This window comes from Giraffa tippelskirchi, chromosome 5, assembly GCF_054371585.1.
Source record: "Giraffa tippelskirchi isolate mGirTip1 chromosome 5, T2T-mGirTip1v1.2.pri, whole genome shotgun sequence".
NCBI lineage: Eukaryota > Metazoa > Chordata > Mammalia > Artiodactyla > Giraffidae > Giraffa > Giraffa tippelskirchi.
In genome coordinates, this window is record NC_137279.1 from 72,871,613 (window position 1) to 72,892,625 (window position 21,013).

At 37.3% G+C, this 21,013-nt stretch overlaps 1 pseudogene; it reads right to left on the reverse strand.

Moving 5' to 3' along the window:
• LOC145505197 (complement receptor type 1-like) overlaps positions 1-21,013 on the reverse strand; it is a 58,706-nt pseudogene that overhangs the window by 15,598 nt on the left and 22,095 nt on the right.

Here is a 21,013-nt window from a genome sequence, read left to right on the forward strand (position 1 = left end):
GAGAGTCTCAAACAGATAAACCAAAGGCAAAACACCCCGAGACACATATTAACCAAACTAACAAAAATTAAGCACAAAGAGCAAATATTAAAAGCAGCAAGGGAAAAGCAATAAATAACACACAAGGGGATCCTCATAAAGATAACAGCTTATCTTTCAATAGAAACTGTTCAGACCAGAAGGAAATGGCAGGACATACTTAAAGTGATGAGAGAGAAAAACCTACAACCTAGATTACTCTACCCAGCAGGGCTCTCATTTAAATATGAGGAGAAGTCAAAAGCTTTACAAACAAGCAAAAGCTGAGAGAATTCAGCACCACCAAACCAGCTCTTCAACAGATGCTAAAGGATCTTATTAGATAGGAAACAGTAAAGGTTTATAAAAACAAACCCCAAACAACAAAGTAAATGGTAACAGGATCATACTTATCAATAATTACCTTAAATGTAAATGGGTTAAATGCTCCAACCAAAAGACAAAGACTGGCTGAACGGATACAAAAACAAGACCCCTATAAATGCCAACTATAAGAGACCCACCTCAAACCTAGGGACACATACAGACTGAAAGTGAGGGGCTGGAAAGAGATATTGCATGCAAATGAGACCAAAAGAAAGCAGGAAAAGCAATACTCATATCAGATAAAATAGACTTTGAAATAAAGACCATGTTAAGAGACAAAGAAAGAAACTATATAATGATCAAAGGATCAATACAAGAAGAAGATATAACAATTATAAAGATATATGCACCCAACACAGGAGCAGCTGAATATGTAAGGCAAATGCTAACGAGTATGAAAGGGAAAATTACAGTAACACAATAATAGTTGGAGACTTTAATACCCCACTCACACCTATGGGTAGATCAACCAAACAGAAAATTAGCAAGGAAACACAAGCTTTAAATGATACAATGGACCAGTTAGACTTAATTGATATCTACAGGGCATTTCACCCCCTCCCCCACAAAAAATGGATTTCACCTATTCTCAAGGGCACACAGAACATTCTCCAGGATAGATCACATCCTGGGTAATAAATCCAGCCTTCATAAATTACAAAAAAAAATTGAAATCATTTCAAGCTTCTTTTCTGATCACAATGTGATAAGATTAGATGTCAACCACGGGGGGGGGGGGACTATTAAAAACACTAACATATTGAGGTTAAACAACACGCTTCTGAATAACCAACAGATCATGGAAGAAATAAGAAAGGAAATAAAAATACGCATAGAAGCAAATGAAAATGAAAATATGCCAACCGAAAACCTATTGGATTCAGTAAAAGCAATGCTAAGAGGGAGGGTCATAGCAATACCTCAAGAAACAAGAGAACATCAAATAAACAACCCACCTTTACACCTAAAAAACTAGAAAAAGAAGAACACAAGAACCCCAAAGTTAGTAGAAGGAAAGAAATCATAAAAATCAGAGCAGAAAAAGGTGAAAAAGAAATGAAGGAGACTATAGCAAAAATCAACAAAACTAAAAGCTGGTTCTTTGAGAAGACAAATAAAATAGACAAACCATTAGCCAGACTCATCAAGGAAAAAATGGAGAAAAATCAAATCAATAAAAATAGAAATGGAGAAATCACAACAGAGAACACAAATACAAAAGACCATAAGAGACTACAATAACCAATTATATGCCAATAAAATGGACAACTCGGAAGAAACAAATTCTTAGAAAAGTATAACCTTCCAAAACTGAACCAGGAAGAAATAGAAAATCTTAACGAACCCACCACAAACATGGAAATCAAAACTGTAACAAAAAATCTTCCGACAAACAAAAGTCCAGGACCAGATGGCTTCAGAAGTGAATTCTACCAAAAATTCAGAGAAGAGCTAACACCTATCCTACTCAAACTCTTCCAGAAAATTGCAGAGGAAGGTATACTCCCAAACTCATTCTATGAGGCCACCATCACCCTAATACCAAAACCAAATAAAGTTGCTACCAAAAAAAGAAAACTGTAGGCCAGTATCACTGATGAACATGATGCAAAAATCCTCAATAAAATTCTAGCAAACAGAATCTGACAACATATTAAAAAGATCATACAACATGACCAAGTGAGTTTTTACCCAGGGATGCAAGGATTCTTCAACATTCGCAAATCACTGTGATACACCATATTAGCAAACTGGAAGACAAAAACCATATGATTACCTCAATAAATGCAGAGAAAACCTCTGACAAAATTCAACACCTATTTATGACTAGAAACTCTCCAGAAAGCAGGCATAGAAGGAACATCAGTTAAGTTCAGTTCAGTAGCTCAGTAATGTCTGACTCTTTGGGACCCCACGGATTGCAGCATGTCAGACCTCCCTGTCCATCACCAACTTCTGGAGTTTATTCAAACTCTTGTCCATTGAGTTGGTGGTGCCATCCAATCAGCTCATCCTCTGTCATCCGCTTCTCCTCCCTCCTTCAATCTTTCCCAGCATCAGGGTCTTTTCAAATGAGTCAGTTCTTCCTATCAGGTGGCCAAAATATTGGAGTTTTGGCTTCAGCATCAGTCCTTCTAATGAATATTCAGGATGGATTTCCTTTAGGATGGACTGGTTGGATCTTCTTGCAGTCCAAGGGACTCTCAAGAGTCTTCTCCAACACCACAAAAGCATCAGTTCTTTGGTACTCAGCTTTCTTTATAGTCCAACTCTCACATCCACTCATGACTACATGAAAAACCATAGCTTTGACCAGATGGACCTTTGTTGGCAAAGTAATGTCTCTGCTTTTTAATATCCTGTCTAGGTCGGTCATAGCTTTTCTTCCAAGGAGCAAGTGTCTTTTAATTTCAGGGCTGCAGTCACCATCTGCAGTGATTTTGGAGCCCCCCAAAAATAAAGTCTGTCACTGTTTTCACTGTTTCCCCACCTATTTGCCTTGAAGTGATGGGACCAAGTGCCATGATTTTAATTTTCTGAATGCTGAGTTTTCAGCCAACTTTTTCACTCTTCTTTCACTTTCATCAAGAGCCTCTTTAGTTCTTCCTCACTTTCTGCCATAAGCGTGGTGTCATCTGCATATCTGAGGTTATTGATATTTCTCCCAGCAATCTTGATTCCAGCTTGTGTTTCACCCAGCCCAGTATTTCTTATGATATACTCTGCATATAAGTTAAATAAGCAAGATTACAATATACAGCCTTGATGTGCTCCTTTCCTGATTTGGAACCAGTCTGTTGTTCCATGTCCAGTTCTAACTGTTGCTTCTTTACCTGCATACAGGTTTCTCAAGAGGCAGGTCAGGTGGTCTGTTATCCCTATCTCTTTAAGACTTCTCCACAGTTTTTTGTGATCCACACAGTCAAAGGCTTTGGCATAGTCAATAAAGCAGAAATAGATGTTTTTCTGGAACTCTCTTGCTTTTTCTTTGATCCAACGGATGTTGGCAATTTGAAGAAACATACCTAAACATAATAAAAGCTATGTATGACAAACCCACAGCAAACATTATCCTCAATGGCAAAAAGTTGAAAGCGTTTTCTCTAAAATCAGGAACAAGACAAGGGTGCCCACTCTCACCACTACTATTCAACATAGTTTTGGAAGTCCTAGCCACAGCAACCAGAGAAGAAAAAGAAATAAAAAGAAACCAGATTGGAAAAGAAGAAGTAAAATTCTCACTGTTTGCAGATGACATAATCCCCTACATAGAAAACCCTAAAGACCCCACCAGAAAACTACTAGAAGTAATCAATGATTATAGTAGCATTGCAGGATATAAAATTAGTACACAGAAAAGTATAAAACACTGACAAAAGAAGTCAAAGATGACACCAATAGATTTAGAAATATACCATGTTCATGGATTGGAAGAATCAATATAGTGAAAAATGAGTATACTACCCAAAGCAATCTATAGATTCAACACAATCCTTACCAAGCTAACAACGATATTTTTCACAGAACTAGAATAAATAATTTCACAATTTGTACGGAAACAAAAAACCTCAAGTAGCCAAAGCAATCTTGAGAAAGAAGAATAGAACTGGAGGAATCAGCCTTTCTGAGTTCAGATTGTACTACAAAGCTACAGTCATCAAGAGAGTATGGTACTGGCACAAAGCCATAAATATAGATCAAAGGAACATAAGAGAAAGCCCAGAGATAAATCCGTGCACCTAAGGTCACCTTGTCTTTGACAAAGGAGGCAAAAATATACAATGGAGAAAATAAACTCTCTTTAACAAGTGGTGCTGGGAAAACTGGTCAACCACCTGTAAAAGAATGAAACTAGAATACTAACACCATACACAAAAATAAACTCAAAATGGATTAAAGATCTAACTGTAAGACCAGAAACTATAAAACTCTTAGAGGAAAACATAGGCAGAACACTCCCTGACATAAATCTCAGCAAGATCCTCTATGACCACCACTCAGAATAATGAAAATAAAAACAAAAATAAACAAATGGGGCATAATTAAACTAAAACTCTTTTGAACAGTGAAGGAAACTTTAGGAAAGGTGAAAAGACAGCCTTCAGAATGGGATAAAATAATAGCAAATGAAACAACTGATAAAGAATTAATCTTCAAAATATAAAAGCAGCTCAATACCAGAAAAATGAATGACCCCCCACAAAAAAATGGGCCAAAGAACTAAACAGACATTTCTCCAAAGAAGACATACAGATGGATAATAAACACATGAAAAGATGTTCAGCATCACTCATTATTAGAGAAATGCAAATCAAAACAACAATGAGGTACCATCTCACACCAGGCAGAAAGGTTGCCATCAAAAAGTCTATAAGCAATAAATTCTGGAAATGCTGTGGAATAAGAGAACCCTCTTACACTGTTGGTGGGAATGCAAACTTGTCCATCCACTATGGAGAACAGTGAGGAGATTCCTTAAAAACAAATGGAAATAGAACTGCAATATAACCCAGAAATCCCACTGTTGGGCATAAACATATAGAAACCAGAATTGAAAGAGACACATGCACCCTAATGTTCATTGTAGCACTGTTTGAAATATCTAGGACATGGATGCAACCTAGACGTCCATCAGCAGATGAATGGATAAGGAAGTTGTGGTACATATACATAATGGAATATCACTCAGCTATAGAAAAGAATGCATTTGAGTCAGTTCTATCGAGGTGGATGAAACTGGAGCCTATTATGCAGAGTGAAGTAAGTCAGAAAGAAAAACACCAATACAGTATACTAACACATATATATGGAATTTGGAAAGATGGTAACAATGACCCTATATGCAAGACAGCAAAAGAGACACAGATGTATAGAACAGTCTTTTGGACTATGTGGGAGAATGCGAGCGTGGGATGATTTGAGAGGACAGCATTGAAACGTGTATGTAAAACAGATGACGAGTGCAAGTTCAATGCATGAAGCAGGGCACTCAAAGCTTGTGCTCTGGGGCAACCCAGAGGAATGGGGTGGGGAGGAGGTGGGAGGCAGGTTCAGGATAGGTGACACATGTGTACCTGTGACTGATTCATGCTGATGTATGGCTAAAAAAAAAAAAAAAAACTAAGACCATGGCATCTGGCCCCATTACTTCATGGCAAATAGATGGGGAAACAATGGAAATAGTGACAAACTTTATTTTCTTGGGCTCCAAAATCACTCCAACAGTGACTGCAGCCATGAAATTAAAAGGTGCATGCTCCTTGGAAGAAAAGCTATGACAAACCTAGATAATGTATTAAAAAGTAGTGACATTACTTTGCTGACAAAGTCCATAGAGTCAAAGCTATGGTTTTTCATGTAGTCATGTATGGATGTGAGAGTTGGACCATAAAGTAGGCTGAGCACTGAAGAATTGATGCTTTTGAACTGTGATGTTGGAGAAGACTCTTGAGAATCCACTGGAGTGCAAGGAGATCAAGCCAGTAAATCATAAAGGAAATCAGTCTTGAATATTCATTGAAAGGACTGATGCTGAAATTGAAGCTCCAATACTTTGGCCACCAGATGTGAAGAACTGACTCATTTGAAAAGACCCTGATGCTGGGAAAGATTGAAGGCAGGAGGAGAAGGGGGCAATCGAGGATGAGATGGTTTGAAGGCATCACCGACTCAATGGACATGAGTTTGAGTAAACTCTGGCAGTTGGTAATGGACAAGGAGGCCTAGCATGCTGCAGTCCATGCGGTCGGAAAAAGTCAGACCCGACTGAGCAACTGAACAACAACAACTGTAAAATTTGTGGCAATTTGTTTTGGCAGTCCTAGGAAGGTAACAGATATTTTACACATTTCTCTCAATAACTGAGAGAACAAGTGGAGATAAACAAAACAACAACAACAACAACAAACCATAGTAAATCATATTTCCCTAAGAGACAATTATAGAAAATATCAGAGAACAACTACACCTTCTTTTCTAGAGCATATGTAACATTTGTCCAAAACTGTCAATATTTGGGGTTATAAAATATTTTTCAATAAATTTCAAAGGATTAAACAACAAGAACAATAACTAAAAAATCTCCAAGTTTTTGAAAATTATGTAACATACTTCTAAATAAACTACTGATAGAAGAAGAGATCAAAAGGGAAATTAAGCAATTTTTTCATATAATGATAATGAAAATGTAAAGATTGTGGGAAGCAAATACAGAACTTTTAGAGAAAAATTTATATATTTAAATGTACCTTTTATAAAAAATAAGTCAAAAACATAAATATCTAAGCTTGAATATCAAGAATTAATGAACAGAGAATACCAAATTAAGCTCAAAGAAAGTATCAGAAAGGAACTAATAAATCATGCCAATAAAATAGAAAATAATTATACACTATAGAAAATTAAAAGTTGTTTTTCAGTAAATCTTAATGAAACTGATAAACTCACAGTAGAAATAATCAAGGAAAAGTAAATGTTAAATGTTATCAATAGCAAGAATTAAAGTAGGGATATCACTACATATCTCATAGATATTAAAGCATAATAAGAGGCTATAATAAACAACGTTATACCAATAGCTTAGCAAATGTAAATGAAATACATTCCTTAAAAAATATAACCTGTCATAACTTATTAAATAAGATACTAAAAATCTTAAAAGATCACAGCTAGTGAAGAAGTTAAATCAGTAATTAAAGGCCTAACAACAAAAACTCCCATCCACATTGCTTTACTGCTGTATCATTCCAAAGATATAAAGAAAATAATGCTAATGTTACATAAATAATTCCAGAGAATAGAAAAGAATGAATACTTTCCAAAACATTCTGTAAGACCAGCATAATCTTGATATCCCAAACTAACAATGGCTTTAAAAGAAAAAAAAAAATTAGAGTTCAACACCTCTTGAGAACATAAATGCAAGTTTTCTGAACAAAATATTAAGAAATTGAATGCAGCAGTATTTACAAAGGATAGTATAATGGTCAAAATAGAATTTTTATTGACAAATTTTAAAATACTAACCCAATGTTATAATATTGCAGTAAAAAAAAATTAGCAACCACACACACACCATATACAACATAATCATTTATAACACATTATTAGCAAGATGAATTTATTCTAGTAACTCTATTTTAGCTTTCTAATGATCAATCAGTACAATACAAAATATCAATAAATGAGATATCTCAATAGATGCAATGTGATAAATTAGAACACACATTTATGATAGTTTCTAAGGATGTGGAGCAGCTGGACATTTCATATGCTTCTGGTAGGAGTGTAAATTTGTACAGCCATTTTATAAAATCTTTTGACAGTATCTACTAAAACTGAAGAGGTTTATACTCAGCAATTTCACATATAGAAATATAAAAAATTTGTACAGATTTGCATGTATAGATTTGTACATATACAAAGATTTGCAAATGTATATAGATTTCCATACATACATGCAAGAAATCTGCTGATATTTAAACAGTTAAATTTACAAATTAATTAGATTCTAACAATGACATATACAGCAATAGAAAAGATCCAATTAATCTTACATGCAACAACACGCATGAGTCTCCTTAGTATAACACTGATCAGAAACTGGACACAAGAATAAACACTTTTTGATCCCTTTAATATAAAACTTAAGAGGAGGCAAAGCTAACCTTCGGTGATAGAGGTCAGAATAATAGTTACCTTGGGAACATAATAACTGAGAAAGGGCAAGAAGGGGAGCCTGAGCTGTTGATAATGTTTTATATCTTATCTGAATGCTGTTTACATGGGTGCATCACTTTGTAAAGAGTCATTGAACTGAATGATTAAGATTGTATACCTTAATATATATGTGTTAAACTTCAATAAAAAGTCTACATAATGTAAAACACTTGGGGGAAAAAAGATCATATAACAAAGTACATTCCAGGCCACATGGCTTCACTGATCAATTCTTTCAAACATCTAAAAGAAGTAATGCCAAGCTCACCTAAATTCTATAGGAAAACAAATACATGGAACATTACAAGCTGATTTTATTAGATTATCATAAGTTTGATACTGAAATATGATAAAAACATTACAGGAAAGAAAATTACAGTCTAATCTCTCCAAAAAATATTAAGGATAGAGTAATAAAAGTGTTCTAGAATTAATGGTGCTAGTTACACAAATGTGATCTTATTAAAAATCATTGAACTCTATACTTCAAAAGCCTTTTTATAATATGTGTATTATACCTCAAAAATATATAAAATGTGTTATAAAAGCATATTAAACAAACAAAATTATAAAATATTATGAACAAGTTGATTTATTTCAAGAATGTAAAATTGAAATTTGAATCAGTTTGCTTTAAAAAATTCTTAGCAATGGAAAATAAAAAGGAACTTCCTTAATCTGAAAATGGCTATTTACAAAGAGCCTACAACAAATATCAGATTAATAATGAATTGCGTAATTGAATTTTTCCTTTTGAGATGAGGAACAAGACAAGGATGCCTTATAGTTCCACCAGTGTGAAATATGTACTGGTCCTACCTAGTAAAAGAAAGAAAGAAAGGGAGAGAGGGAGGAAGGAGAGAGAGAGAAAGGAAAAGAGAGTTGGGGAAGAAGGGACAAAGGGAAGAAAAAGAGAGAAAAGGAAGAAAGAAAGGAAGGAAGAAAGAAAGGAAGGAAGTTCCCTGGCATCCAGTGGTTAGGACTCAGTGCTTTCACTGACATGAGACCAGATCCAATCCCTGGTTGGAGAACTAAGATCCTGGAAGCCATGTGGCATGGCAAAAATTTTTAAAAAACAAAGAAAGAAAGGAAAACAATGGCAAAACAGAAAGAAAGAGTGAGGAAGGAAGGAACAGAGAAAGAGAAGAAAGAAGTAGGAGTAAGAGGAGGGAGGGAAATAGGAAACTTATAGTTATCTAGTGTTTTTCTACAATGTCATTCTGGCCAAATTGGAGCTGGTTTTCCCAGAGTTACTTTGTCTGGAAGGTTCCAGACTGGGGTTAGAGCTTGAGAAGTTGGCATGAAATTCTGAGGCAGAAATGAAGCAACAGTCATGCCACTCTGAAGGTCATCCTTGGTCAGAGGAGGCAAGGGGATAAATGCACAGAACAAATGTTCAGGTTCCCATTTGTTCTTGCTCTCCTTATTTCTACACCCAGCTCACTTCAACTGCTGTCCTGCTTACCTACAGTGATTCCCACCCACTCTCAGATGCTTCACTGTGAGCTTACAGAAACAGTAAACAGGAAAAGCAAAGCACTTTCATAGATTTCTACACCAGCCCTCTTCCCAGGTCTATCTCAGCTGTTAGATGTGCTTAGTTTTCTAAAAGCCTCAGCTCCAAGACAGCCGGTTAGTGACTTCTCTAATCTTTTTAGAGCAACTCTTCATGCAACTGGATAAAGTTTAATTTCATAATAAATCTCTTGTTGCATAATAAGAATAATAGTTCTGCTTTCATATTTGAACCAAAATTTATCCTAGAGTAACAGCGGAGTCTGGGATTGGTTCTTTGATACAATTAGATTTAAAGGAATTAAAGCTGCCCAAGAAAAAGGCACACATGTAGTTTATGGAGTGTAGGGGGAAATCACCTCACTCAACACCCACTGACACCTATAATCAATAGAATCAAGATTTGGGGTGACCAAGTGGCTACTGTCCTAGAACATTTGAGGGAAGGCATATAACGGGATTGGTTGCTTGCTTCTAAGTGCATCAGAGAACTTAAGAGAAAGAAAATGGTGAGCATAAAGCTTTCAATTACTGCTCAAGGTTTGGATAGGAAAGCTTCTCTATCTACCCTAAAAGAAACACTTGTATCCTGTAGCCACATGACCAAGATTTTTGAAAACCAAATACACCACCTAATACTGGGAGTGAATTGCAATGCAAATTGAATTTACAACTTCACAGACTTTCTTACACTAAAGTTTGGTCATTGATTAGAAGAATGACTGACTCTGAAAATTGAGATGGAGATATATGGAAAAGTTCTAATTAAACTGAACACCTTGACCCTGGAAATTCTACTGAGCCTCCTTTGCTAGAAGGAGCAGCCATTCCTTCTTGGTCTGAGGAGAGATGCTTCCTCTTTCCTAAAGAAGTATTGCCATGGAATCAGAATGCTCAGTTAAATCTGAATTTCAAAAAAATAATTAAATTTTTCTAAGTATATAAGTATATCCCAAATATTGCATGGCACATATTTATACTATAGAAATATCTGTTGCTTCTCTGAATTCAAATTTAACTGGGCATCTTGTAACTTTATGTACTAGCTCTGGCAACCCAAATTGAAAGGACTGCCAATTTTCCTCAGAATCTACCCCTACATCCTTGCAGTGTTTCTAGTCCTTTAACCAGATTTGAGCCCTGGTAGGACCAGGGAGAGTAAGGGAAATAACACTTATGACTTGGAGAAGAACAGAATACACCAAAAGAATTGAGATTCCAAATTCAATATGTTAGCTTGAATGTGGCTTAACAGAATGAAACTGAAATACCAGGACATTATCATTGTACTGCAGAGGAAGACATCCTGTGGCATGGGGACTTAGGAACACTTGGGTGGATTTATCATTTGTGTGTGTGTGCTTAGTTGCTCAGTCATGCCTGACTCTTTGCAACCCCATGGAGACCTGTTTATCTACTCCCTATATCCATGCTGCACATAGGTTGAAAGTGAGACCTTTTATCCAAGGCTTTTGGAAATACATTTACGTAGAAGTTTCAGCATCCTTGAGGAACTCTGTGCTGACTATTCTCTGTAGGACAGGAATGACAGTGGGAATGGTAGCTATTAAATGAAGTTCTCTGAATCCAATGGAGATGAAAGGACTTCAGGATCACAGAGGCTAAGTAGTAGCACTTAGCTACCAGAGACAATTGAAACAGAAATCAGAGTGATTTTTCTGCAAAGATCTTTGCATTGGCTAATTGATCATGGAATCTCTAAAACTGAAGCAGATGTATAGTGGTCTATTTGATTTGTATGAGCAGAGAAGATTGTGTTTTTGTTCAGTGAATAAGTCCTGTCTGACGCTTGGTACTCCATAAACTAAAGCACGCCAGGCTTCCCTGTCCTTTACTACTTCCTGAAGTTTGCTGAAACTCATGTAAATTGAGGAAGTGATGCCATCCAACCACCTCATCTTCTGTTGCCCCCTTCTCCTCCTGCCCTCAATCTTTCCCAGCATCAGGGTCTTTTCCAATGTGTCAGCTCTTTGCATCAGCTGGCCAAAGTACTGGAGCTTTAGAGAAGATCTAGATCTAGTGAACAGAAGTCTGATTGAATCACTACAAAAGAAAGTGGTAGTTATTTATCAACCAATTCTAAGAGTTGAGAACCAATGTAGAGACCTAAAGCAGCTTCAATAAATGTGAGACTGACTAGCTCTTCTTGAGGAAGCATGTGCTACACAGCCAAAATGTATACCGTTAATTTTCCTCACTACCCTTCATCAAGGAAGCTTAAAGCCACTTGCCAGGGTTGGATATAGAAAAAGTTACAGAATTATAGAGATGAAAATTCAGTTCAATTCAGTCGCTCAGCCATGTCCGACTCTTTGAGACACCGTGAACTGCAGCACACCAGGGCTCCCTGTCTATCACCAACTCCCGGAGTACACCTAAATCCATGTCCATTGAGTTGGTGATGCCATCCAACCATCTCATCCTCTGTCATCTCCTTCTCCTCCTGCTCTCAATCTTTCCCAGCATCAGGGTCTTTTCAAATGAGTCAGCTCTTCACATCAGGTGGCCAAAGTATTGGAGTTTCAGCTTCAGCATCAGTCCTTCCAATGAATATTCAGGGCTGATTTCCTTTAAGATGGACTGGTTGGATCTCCTTGAAGTCCAAGGGACTCTCAAGAGTCTTCTCCAATGCCACAGTTCAAAAGCATCAATTCTTCGGAGCTCAGATTTCTTTATAGTACAACTCTCACATCCATACATGACCACTGGAAAAACCATAGCCTTGACTAGATGGATCTTTGTTGGCAAAGTAATGTCTCTGCTTTATAATATGCTGTCTAGGTTGGTCATAACTTTCCTTTCAAGGAGTAAGCGCCTTTTAATTTCATGGCTGCAATCACCATCTGTGGTGACTTTGGAGCCCAGAAAAATAAAGTCAGCCACTGTTTCCACTATTTCCCCATCTATTTTCCATGAAGTGATGGGACCAGATGCCATGATCTTAGTTTTCTGAACGTTCAGCTTTAAGCCAACTTTTTCACTCTCCTCTTTCACTTTCATCAAGAGGCTCTTTAGTTCTTCTTCACTTTCTGCCATAAGGTTGGTGTCATCTGCATATCTGAGGTTATTGATATTTTTCCTGGCAATCTTGATTCCAGCTTGTGCTTCCTCCAGCCCAGTGTTTCTCATGATGTACTCTGCATAGAAGTTAAATAAGCAGGGTGACAGTATACAGCCTTGACATACTTCTTTTCTTATTTGGAACCATTCTGTTGTTCCATGTCCAGTTCTAACTGTTGCTTCCTGACCTGCATACAGGTTTCTCAAGAGGTAGGTCAGGTGGTCTGGTATTCCCATCTCTTTCAGAATTTTCCACAGTTTATTGTGATCCACACAGTCGAAGGTTTGGCATAGTCAATAAAGCAGAAATAGATGTTTTTCTGGAATTCTCTTGCTTTTTTGATGATCCATCCAATGTTGGCAATTTGATCTCTGAATACGAAAATAGGTCTAGGTATACTATTTTTATATAATGGTCATCTTTATATTACTAAGTGTTTCTTCATAATATCCTGTTATGACTGAATAAAATTCCAATGTATGGAAGTATTTCTTCTAATTTTGCATGGGTATTTTATGTTTCTTAGGGAACTCTCTGTAGTCATTTTTAATAAGTCTCTTTCCTTCCAGTAGGTTATTTCCAAACCATAATTTGAACCATGCAATGCATTTAGGTTAGTTTCATATGTTTGCCATTATAATGTATACTGCAATAAAAATTTTACAATCTGCTTTATTTCCTAAGTACAAATTCAAGGGCCCTCAATGGCTCAGAGGGTAAAGAATCCATCTGCAATGCAGGAGACACAGGGCACATGGGTTCAATCCCTAAGTCAGGAAGATCCCCTGGAGGAGGAAATGGTAATGTACTCCAATATTCTTGCCTGAAAAATCCCATGAACAGAGTAGCCTGGCAGACTACAGTCTAAAAGAATTGCAAAGAGTCTATAAGAGAATGAGATGGTTATACAGATAGCATCGCCAACTAAATGGACATGAATTTTAGCAAACTCTGGAAGATAGTGAAGGAGGGGGAAGCTTAGTGTGCTGCAGTCCATATGGTCACAGAGTCGGACACAGCTTAGCTACTGAACAACAACATAAATTCTATGTAGCGGGTAAAATTATAAGCTCATTTTTGAGGCTTGTATTACATTATGACTTTCAAGAAAGTGTGTTAAACATTTGGTACATGAAAGCGAATTACTCCATAGCTTTATCAGCCTTGGAGAGTATCACTTTAAAAAATTTTTACTAAATTTCTATGCAGCGTGGTTATTATACTGGGATTGGCAGAACCAACATAATTTCAAATTAATTGATGTGAAAATGAAATTTGAAGGCTTTTATGCATTTAAGTCCCTAGGTTCAGAAAGGCACAACCCAGAATAAAGAAGACCTTTAAAAAAACAGTCACCAGGACCTCACACGTATTTCTGAGACCATTATAACTATATTCAGCTATCTGAATGACAGGATGCAAAAATCAATTAAGATTTTTTATAACTCCAGGGAGAAATTGAGAATCTATTGGTAAAGTAACAAGAATATTTAAGTCACTCTCACAAATCAGTGGGTCATTATCCCAGGTGACAGAGTTGCCAGAGATGATGACTCTCACAGAGGATTGACTCTACTCGGTATCTAGAGACAAAGAATCATGAATACTGTATTGTAAATAAACACTTAATCCTGCTTAAACTGCAATCTTGGAAAATTCAGGACAATTTCCATTTATCAAAGTACTATCACTTTCCCAAATGTTATGCCTTTATTTGGACATTAACATAGAAAGTGTATTAAAAAGCAGAGACATTACTTTGCTGACAAAAATCCATATAGTCAAAGCTATGGTTTTTCCAGTAGTCATGCATGGATGTGAGAGCTGGACCATAAAGAATGCTGAACACTGAAGAACTGATGCTTTTAAACTATGATGTTGGAGAAGACTCTTGCAAGTCCCTTGGACTGCAAGGAGATCAAACCAGTCAATCCTAAAGGAAATCAACCCTGATTATTCATTGGAAGAACTGATGCTGAAGCTGAAGCCCCAATACTGATAGCTTACCGTGAACGATGTTGGATTCATGATCTCCAAAGAAGATGTAGCTTCGGGACCAGGGACTAGGCTTGATCACTCAAGAGCTTTTGTGTAGCAGAGTTTTATTAAAGGAAGAAAAGGAAAAGAGAAAGCTTCTGACATAGACATCAGAAGAGGGATGGAGAATGTCCCCCTAGCTAGTCTTATCAAGGCCTTATATACTTTTTTCAGACCCACATCCACAACATACATCTTAAATTAACAAGATTAGAATGAACAATAGAAAGATCTTACCAGACCCACTTCCATAATATACACTTTAAGATGACAGGATTAGTCAGAAAGTTCTTGGTAAGAAGAAACATGTCCTCAAGCAGGACACATTGTTATACTGACTAAGACAAAGCAATGTAGGAAAGAACATTTGTCCTTTTCTCCTTGAGAGCCCCAGACCTCTTTTTCCTTCTTGAGGGCTCTGGACCCCTTTCTTCTCCTCAGGAACACTGGACTTCTTATCAACCTATCTAAGAGTTGACTCAATACTTTGGCCACCTGATGTGAAGAGCCTACTCATTAGAAAAGACCCTGATGCTGGGAAAGATTGATGACAGGAGGAGAAGGGGGCAACAGAGAATGAGATTGTTGGATGGCATCACTGACTCAATGGACATGAGTTTGAGCAAGCTCCAGGAGATGGTGAAGGACAGGAAAGCCTGGCACACTGCAGTCCATGGGGTTGCAGAGAGTCAGACATGACTGAATCACTGAACAATAAATTTTCTTCTACATATCTTCTAAACTAGATGAGATATCTCTTCTTTTTTAGGTTAAGGCACATTTTTATATACATCTAAGATAAATAAGATTCATTAAATTAGAATCAAAGGAAATCCAAACAAGATAAAAATAGTTGAACACCTATTTTATATCATAAATGATAAAGGTAAAAATTCTCAATGAGTATGCCAAAAACTGTTCAAAGTTTGCCATACAATTTAGAAAAATTGATGACATTTATTTCTGCTTCAACTGAAATTCTCTATAGTCATGGACTGTTGGGCTGAATTGTTCATGAAAATTGGTGGAGAGGAAGATTGAATGTTACTAAAGGTTAAGAGGAATAGTGTCAAATAACAGTCAAGTGTTTCTTTGGTGTAGCTGAGAATATTGTCTTATGAATATGTAATATGTCCTATGAATATGAATAGATTATGACACAAACTTGATTCAAACAACAAAAGAGGTCAGATAGAGATCAAGTGAAAGGAGTGACAGCTGTGGAAGTTCTTGGAGAAACTTGAAGCACTGTTACATTGAAGTAGTGATTGTGTTGTCTTTATTAATGCCTTCAGGATTGTTTTCATTTTTTTTAATGTCTTTCAGAATATCTTCAAAAATGAACATATTCTAAATTGCACTGCAAATAAGCATAAACACAAATAGACAACAAATGGAGTAAAGGAAGGCTGCAGTCCTTCCACTACGTGTGCCTCTCCTTCTGCCTGTTTGCCATAGAGGCAGAGAACCACGGAGACTCTTCTGGCATTTGACTTCACAGAGATTATTTCTCAAAGTGCTCTTTTTATTTTCTAATCACGACGTTTGGGATAAAAATCGTGAAGTTCTAACTTGAGCTCACAATTCTTCTTTTGCTACTATTGTTTAGTGTTGCATAATGAACACATAATAAATAAAAATGTAAAGTTGTATTCATTGGTTAGAGGGGACATCAGAGAATGTTTTCATTTATTAAATTTGTCTCCCAAAGTGCATTAAACAATTGAGTAAATAATAGCCAGATTTCTTCCCTTTCGTGATGTTGAGAAAGAAAGAGAGATAAAACCCATGCTTCTTCTTAAAAGAGGTATCCAGAATTTTTATATCCATTTCAACAGTCTGAAACCTTTACATCCATCCTACCTTCTTGGGTCGCCTGAGGAAGAGGGAGTTGTAGGGCCATATCAGCTAAGCCACAGTTCAGTTAAAGCCATGACAAATTCAATGTCAGAAGCCACAGCAGTCTGTAAGCAAATGTGTCTAGATATTTGATAATCTTCTACATAGAGCCCAGAGTGGAACAGAGAGAGCCTTCGATATTTGTGTTATTTCCTTTTTTATTATTTTTAAATCTATGCATACATGAACCAGATAGATGAGTTAGGGAAAAAATATGAAAAAAAATCTCTGTGAATTATTTAGTTTAGCACATTGAAATCTTTGGTAAGAAGGCCTTCTCTTTAGCAATTTAATAGTAACTTCAAAAGAAAACATTTTTTATTTTGAGATAATCATATATTCATATGTAGTTGTAGGAAATAATACAGAGAGATCCCAGGTATCCTCTACTCACTTTTTCCCATTGGTAACATCTTGCAAAACTATGGTATTATGTTAAAACCAGGATATGGACATAGATATGATCCATTAATTTTATTCATATTTCTTGTTTTATTTGTATTAATTTGTGTGTATGAATGCACATTCTTGCATGTGTATTTATACCTATGCAATTTTTAGTAGACTATTTTTATGAGCAATTGAAGGAAGACTGACCGGAAGGTACAGGGATTTACAATATACTCCCTGCCTTGACACATGCATAGCTTCCCACATTTTCAGCATCTCCACTAGAGTTGTGCAGGCTTCCTTGATAAAAAAAAAAAAAAAAAAACCTGCCTGCAATGTGGGAGACCTAGATTTGATCCCTGGGTTGGGAATATCCGCTGGAGAAGGGAACGACTACCTACTCCAGTATTCTGGCCTGGAGAATTCCATGGACTGTATAGTCCATGGGGTCACAGTCAGACACAACTGAGTGATTTTCACTCACTCACTCAGAGCTATGCATTTGTTACAGCTGATAAATCTACATTGATAAATTATTATCACTCAGAGGTATTGTACATTCTATGGATTTGGATAAGTGTATAGTGACATGCACTCACCATCATAGTATCACACGGAGTAGTTTCACTGCTCCAAAAATCTTCTGAGCTCAGCTGATTCACCAGTCCATACCCTCAGTCTCTGAAAATCATATTATTACTCCATGGTTTTGCCTTTTCCAGAATGTCATATAAATGGAACCATACAGTAACTATCCTTTCTAGATTGGTTTCTTTCATTTAGTAAAATACAAGTAAGTTTCTTCCATTTTTTTTTCATGGTTTGATAGCTCATTTATGTTTTCCAGAGTGAATTTACCATTTTATATTCCTATCAACAATGTATGAGTCATCTACTTCCTCTACATCGATGCTAGCATTTGGTATTTTTACTGTTTTTATAGTAGTCATGCAGATAGATGTACAATGCTGTCCCATTGTCATCTTAATTTGCACTTTCCTAATGGCTAATGAAGTTGAATATCTTTTCATGTGCTTGCTTTCCAAGTGTATATTCTCTTCAGTGAAATATATATTTGTGTCTGTACTGGGTTTTACAGTGTGACCCCAAATTTGTGTCCACCTGAAACCTCAGAATGTGACTCTATTTGGAAATAAGTTCTTCGCAGATGTAACATGTTAAGGCTTCGGTTAGGGTGGGCCCTATCCACAAAGAGTGGTGTCCTCAGGAAGAAGAGGTAAATTTGGACACAGAAGGAAGATGGGGTTAATATATATAGAGGCAAAGCCATGGGAGATAGAGGCAGAAACAGCAGTTTTCAGGCATGAAATGGACAGTATTTACAGACATAGAATTCACATTTGATAAGTTCTTTCCTTTCAGTACTTGAAATAGGTTGTGCCAAATCTCTGTTATCTCCACATTTTCAGATAAGAAAATGCCATCACTCTCATTCCAACTGGTGCTCCCCTAGTGATAAGGTGTCCTTTCTGTCTGGTTGCTTTAAAGATTTTTTTTTTCAAGAGGGTTTATAATAACTTGTTGAAATAATTTTGTGATGGCTGCTTCAAAATATTTATAATAGTCCCAACATCTAATTCATCTTGGTATTGACATCAGTTGATATCTTTTTTCAATCAAGTTGTGAGCTTCCTGGTTCTTGATGTGACAGTTTTATACTATATCCTAAACATGTTGGCTATGGTAAGATTCTTGATCTTATTTAAACCTATTTTATCAGGCAACCATCTTCTTTAGGTTAGTGTGTAGATTCTGGACTACTTTTATGAGATTTTTTTCCAATTTAGTTTTAGTTTTCTAAGTCTTGCAATGGTATTCTGATCTGCTTTATTTTTCTGGCTCGCACTTAAATCCTCAGTGTATCTCTGCTGTTGCTGCCTTTGAAAATAAAAGTTCTTCCCTGGGCTGCCTGCTGTTGCTAGGCGTGGAATGGGAGATATTCAAACCTTGAGACAGAGAGTAAATTCTCTGGCCTGCTCTCTGGCTACTTGCTAAAGGTGGGCTTCCCACTTTACCAGTGTTGGTGCCACCAAGGGAGGGAAGCATCTAACAAGGCTACCTTTTGCAGCTGGGTAGAAGACTAGGGCTTCCCAGGTGGCATTAGTGGTAAAGAACACACTCACCAACGTAGGAGACATAGAGACTCGGGTTCTATCCCTGGGTGGGGAAGTTTCCCTGGAGGAGGGCATGGAAACCCACTCTAGAATTCCTGCCTAGAGAATCCCACGGACAGAGGAGCCTGGCAGTTTACAGTCCATAGGGTCACACACAGTCAGACATGACTGGAACATCTTAGCATGCAGAAGACTAGGAGACTTGAGTCTAGACGCTTTTCCCACCATATGGAGAATCAAGAGACCCTGAGGCCAGTTCATCTTCTGCTCCTGGATTAGTAGTACACTACCATGGGTGTAGGGTCAAGAGATACTGATCCTGGTCTGTTTTCTGCTGCAGTGCGGAAGCCTGGCACCCTGGGCCTTCTGGCATGTCTGATGTGAGTGGAGGAGTCTCCTTGCTGCTATCGTGAAGTCTAGGTCTCACCAACCAGCTTCTGCTGGTGCTACCATTGGAAGCAGAGAATAAGCTCACTGCTATTGGCCGTTGTAGGGCATGAGATATGTCAGTCACCCCGGTTCTGCTATTGACAGGGCTGCTGGTGGACTGGGACCTGCTGTTTCCAATAGGTGGGATGTCGGAAGGATAGACTTCCCCTGTGCATGATTTCTCCCCTTGCTGCTAGGCAGATTGGGCCAATGCTATTGCTAAGTATGGGTCTCTTCACTACATCCCTGCTGAGCTTCCCCTCCTCCAGTCTTGTAACAGGAGGGTAGCCTTCTCTCTCTTCTCTCTGCTTGTTGACTGTTCTGGCTTACAGTCTTCTGTAGCACTCATCTTGAGAGATAAAAGGAAAATCCAGGGAACTCAACACAGGATCATTCTTTAAGGTCTGGGGCCCCTAACCAGCCCATTTTCTTTCTACCTTTTGTGGTTCTCTTTTGGTTGTATATTAAACAGTTTCCAGGGTATTTATTCATATGTAGAGAGAGAAGCAGGGAAAAGCCTGAACTAGAAGTTCAGTAACGGGTCTTTAAAAACCGTTTATAAAAGTTAATAATCAGTCATTGTAGAAAAAAGTGAAAGACACAGAAAATTCCAGTAATGGTAAAAAATTACCTAAAATCTATCTTACAGCATAGTTAACGGCTTAGAGAAGAGCTTCTCAAAATTCTCATTTGCATGGAAATCACCAGGGGATCTTGTGAAAATGTAATTCTGATTCAGTGGGTATGAAGATTTTGCATTTCTAACAAGCTTCCAGGAGATGCTGACCTTGCTAGTCTGTGCACCGTACTTTGGGTCAAGAACTTAGAGGAAGTTCTTTCAGTCTCTTATGTGAAGAAATACATGTGTAACATGAATGTTAGCTGTCAGGTGGTTGTGGTTAATCTGTACTGGGACCTATATTTCACAGCTTTGTGAGAGTCCTCCTTCACCTACATGATGTCTGTATGTCTTAGGGCTTACTTCCCCACACTTCTTTCTGCTTCCACTCTTCTGTGCCTATCCCTGCTGGCTTCGGGTTCTGTACTACATTTCATCTAGCAGCAAAGCCCAGGATTTTGTGAGTTTTTTCCCCAAATCCACTTATGCAAAGCATTTGTTGTTGCATTTGGGGAGAATTTTAGAGAGTGTTACCCTGGGAAGTGAATGCCATTAGTCATTTTATTCCATCCCTCACTTGTCTTTCTCCTCCTTCTTCTCTGAAATAACAAGCAACTTTCTCTCCTTGCCTTACATAGAATAGGCCATTTGGAGTCTCACCTTCTTTAAATATAACCTCTATCCTAAAACCATTTTCACTATATACAATATTGCTGGGTAGCACACCTACATTTGCTCTTCAGATTTCCTTTGGGGGACTTATTGAGACTGACACTCCTGGGT